The following is a 4,960-nucleotide window of genomic DNA, read 5'->3' as shown; positions in this document are numbered from 1 at the left end:
AAATAACAAACAAATAGCAGCCAACATGACACATAGGAGTCGCTTTTAACTAATCTTTAAATAGTGCACCATACTTTTTTTTAATTTTTTACTTTATAAAGTGAAAACAGCTTTATAAAACACGAAATTGAAACAAAGCACTAAAAGGCACAGCTTCACAGCTTTAACGTTTGCGTCTTCACAGACGGCTCAAAAATTAATGATGGAGTAGGAGCGTGAGTGTACTGCTCAGAACTTAATGTTCGTCGGCCCATCAAGCTGCCGGATTCCTGAGGTTTTCGCAGTGCGAAAGCCGTTAAGCTAGCCTACTCAATGACTGAAAATAACTCTTAACATATACGTAGATAGTGAAGTAGCGATTAAGGCTATAAGCTCATACCAATTTACGTCACAAAATCCCCTTAGAAGCAGAGAGGCCATAAAAGGGCAGCAGCAACCAGGCGACTGCATACTTATTGGGTCAATGGCCACAAGCGCATTGCAGGTAACGAAATTGTAGATGAAATTGCCAAGAGCGGAATCCACTTGGTTCTAGAACAAGAGAATAACATTCCGATACCGCTAAAAAATCTTTATAATGAAATGAACCAGAGGGTGAAAAAGCAGACTATATCGAGATAGAATGCGTCAAACACCTGCAAAATCTCTAAAGTCATGTGCAGATTAGAAAACGGGACACAAACCCAGTTTATACTATCGCTGGTCCGAAGAGACTGCAGAACTATGATAGGTGTTCTAACAGGACATAACATGTTGGCAGCGCACGCAAGCAAAAAATTGCTATCATGAAGTTTGCAGGAAATGCATGGCGACGGGAAAAAGGGAGACCCTAGAACACATTTTATGCCATTGTCCTACTGTATCAAAAACACGATTGAAATATCTCGGAGCTCCAGAGTTTAATAAGCTTTAAGACGCGGCAACACAATTTGGCTTCAAGCACTGCTGGAATTCTCAAAAAGCGAATATACTTAACTAAACCCCTATCTTCATCCGCCATCACTAGGGACATATTGGTCTATGTGGGGCGGTCAGCCAGCCAGAATAACATAACCTAAATGTTAAAACTGCTTTTGATAAGACTTTTTTGTGCTGATTCCGAATCCGTAAGCATAAAGTTTCCATCATCTCTGAAGATACCATCCATGCACCTTGATCTTATATTCATTCATAGAATGGCAGAATCTGACGTTGACGATGTGCGAGTACCTAATGCAATAAAGCCAAAGACGAGAGAACATCCCACTTAGGCTTAAATTAAGGCTTCAACTTTCGACTACAATCCCTGAAGATATTATCCCAGCACCTTGACCCTAAGGTCACTTAGGACCAATTTCACAGTGCGTAGTTAACTCAGAACCGGCAGTTAACTACCGATTTTTGTACTGAAGAGGGCAATTCCACCTACTAAGCAGAAGGAAATGAAAGAAAGAAAACATAAATTAAGAAATGTACCTTGCCAATCATCACATGTTAAAATTCTTAAGACTTACCTGAGCTCTTAACTGAAGTTAAGCATTTGGTGGAAGTAGGCTATTAAAGACAAAACAATTATACCAAAATCAGTTGTTGCTGTTCAATACATGACTCTAAGGGCCAATTTCGCAGTGCGTAGTTAACTCAGAATCGGCAGTTAACTACAGATTTTTGAAAGGCACAACTCTCCAGTATTTTGTTAATGTTAAATAAATGACTATAACTGACCATCGGGCCAAGGTGCAGAGCTGGCATTTTCAGGGATAGTATTCGGCAGTTCTTGCTTTAAATTAAGCATAATACTACGTTCACGTTAAGCCATAAACTCAAGTTTGTGAGCAATTTTCGAGTTTAACGCTAAAATCTGCTCTTAAACTTGAAGTTAACTATACAAACAATTTTCATTAAACTTGCCTTAAAAACCACTTTTATTTGGGTGTTTATGGGAATGCCCTTATTCTTGATTAAATTTGGCAGCCCAGTGCAAAACAAATTGGCTGCAAGAGTATACATTTTGGCCGGACTGATGAAGTTTGACAGTGAATAACTCAGTGAGAGGGGAGACCAGTATTTTGCTAACGCTCTCCCCTACGAAATCCTCTGCGACCGATGGGAATTCACGTCGATGATACACCAATTCCGACGGTGAATAACCCCAAAATACTCGGAGTAACATACATTCAACAGCCTGCTCTCCTTCTCTGCGCACGCAACCGCTATTGTCTACAAAGTACAGAGCCGCAACAAAGTTATCAAGTCGCTAGCCGGCAGTACCTGGGGCAAAGACAAAGAAACGTTGCTGGCAACATACAAGGCAAAAGGCCGCCCGGTGNTGATACACCAATTCCGACGGTGAATAACCCCAAAATACTCGGAGTAACATACATTCAACAGCCTGCTCTCCTTCTCTGCGCACGCAACCGCTATTGTCTACAAAGTACAGAGCCGCAACAAAGTTATCAAGTCGCTAGCCGGCAGTACCTGGGGCAAAGACAAAGAAACGTTGCTGGCAACATACAAGGCAAAAGGCCGCCCGGTGTTAAACAACGCAGCACCAGTGTGGTCGCCGGGGACTAGTAGGACGCAGTGGATGAAGCTACAGATAGCACAAAACACCGCACCCAGGCCAGCGACCGGATGCCTCCTGATGTCACCTGAACACCACCTCCATGACGAGGCGAAAATGCTCCCAATTAAGGAGCATACCATGATGCTCTGCAAGCAGTTTCTGGTTGGGAGCCACAGGTGTGGTCTCGAGTTATGTAGACTCTAGACCTGTGAATGCCGTTCTAGACACACAAACACCGGACATTGACGCAACGCAGCTCCATCTGTCTCGGGAGACAAGAACAACAATAGCCCAACATCGCTCTGGCTACTGCAGCAGGTTTAACTCATACCTGAGTAGGCTAAATGCGGAGGTGCCGAATGAGTGTCCGGCATGCGGGCTGCGCGCTTCTTAGGGCTGCCGTTAGTGGAACGACTGAGAATTCAACCGATCTGGGCGCGGTTGTTGTAGCTGCTACAACAACAACAACAACAACCAGTATTTTGCATGTATTTGTATAAAAAGAATATTTACTTTACCAAAAAGTAGTGGGTAGGGACTGTGGCCAATGGCAAAGTTCGTTTACCACCTCTGCATGGTTGTAAGCCATGGACTAGGCACAGCATACTTTGAAGTGCCATCTAATTGAAACTTAAGAAAGTACATGGCAGTTGAGAAGTGCATGTGCAAAAATTTCATAAGCATAAAAGAAATTTTTGCATATACAGCAGTATATAGCACGAATTTAGCCGCCCGGCGTTTGCAGTCGCGCCTAAACAGACAGTTAGCTTGTTCCCGTACTACAGGATTTAATCATAAATAGTCCGAGGTCATTCCGTGCATGTATCTAAGTCTAGAATATCAACAATTTAGCTATGCAAAAACCAAAAATGTGGCTATATAGAACTTTTTGGGCTGATTTCAACCCTACCAACTATTTGGCGGAAGTGCAAAATAAAGAAGATATCAATGGTTAAAGTAAATTTTTTGATATTTTTAAGTATTAATATCTTGTGAACTATAAAACCTATTCAAAACTAATGAAGTAAAAATAAAGGTTATTGTTATTAGGGGGTCTTTCACTTGGTGTACATAATTTTTTCCATGTTTTATATTTTTAAGCCAGAAATACCTAATAACCAGAAATATATAAATATACTTTCTTTTAAATGGCGTTTATTTAAAATTTGTTTTAAAAATTATAGTTAAAAAACTAAAAACACGCTTTTATTACAACAAGAACTAAAAAGTATAAAATAATTTATAGATATAGCGATTCCGTTTAAGAAGAATAGGAAGTTCTCTAATTTGATTTAATTTAACTTTTTAAAATTAGCAAAAAATAGGATTAAAGTGATTGGCTCGTAGCCATAGTCAAAATAAAGTCGCCTGTAAGTTAGTTGTAGCATATTGACATAATTTTCAATGCGATATCTGTATATATGCTATACTTTTTACCTAACGTGCTAGATTTGACCTTAACAAACAAAATTTTCAATGTATTTCAATTAAATAGATAATACACATATTCTGAATATAATTCAAATCGGAGCACAGATACCGACTTTTTAATCATATAGACTCGCGCGCCACATAACTGCCAACATTTTTTGTGTAGTTATTTCTTTTCATGTAAGCAATATGCATTCGAAATGTGAACTTAATCGGATCATAAATACGGTTTTTCCAAATATCTCGACTCCTGCGCCACCTATCAGCAAAATTTTTATTCGGATTTATTTCTTTTCACGCAAGTAAGATATGTTCTAAATATGAACCAGGTCAGACTATAAATGCGGGTTTTACAAATATCTCAACTCCTGCGCCAACTAGCGGATTAAGTCATCTTTTGTATTGCATTGTCCTCGAGTACTGAGCTAAGTTTAAAGTTTCAAGTCTGTAGCTCATCGGGAAGTTTGTTAAATATTGACTGCAAAGTTCCAGGACATACAAAGATACATACATACATACATACATACAAGTGAAGTTAAATAAATCTTGTAAAAAGGGTTATTGTTATATACGTCGCGTAAAAGGTATTTAAATTGCATCAATACTTTTGTGATCGGTCAAATAGCTTCCGGGATATTACATATATAAGAAATAAAAAAGTTGAATTTTAGTACCTTTGGTTTTTATTTGTGCCAAATAATCTTGGTATGGTTGAAATAAGCATGAAACGTTCTATCGAGATACATTTTTTTTATGGCTAAACGGTTACTTCCACTATTTCTGTCTAAATCCTGGAGTACGGGAACAGGATAAATTTGAATAGGAAAAAGTAAACAAACAAGTGTCAAATTAAACTCTGAATTTCTTAAACACCCCAATAAGAACACTTGACAGTTGTTCATAAACTCAACACGTCAAACTCGTGGTTATGGTTCAACGTGAACATAGTATCAATGGAAGGTTCTATCCGAATTTTTTGCTCTC

This window comes from Rhagoletis zephyria, unplaced genomic scaffold (genome assembly GCF_001687245.7).
Source record: "Rhagoletis zephyria isolate East Lansing unplaced genomic scaffold, Rhagoletis_zephyria_1.1 Rzeph_scaffold_04784, whole genome shotgun sequence".
NCBI classification, from domain to species: domain Eukaryota; kingdom Metazoa; phylum Arthropoda; class Insecta; order Diptera; family Tephritidae; genus Rhagoletis; species Rhagoletis zephyria.
This window is presented reverse-complemented; position numbering follows the sequence as displayed.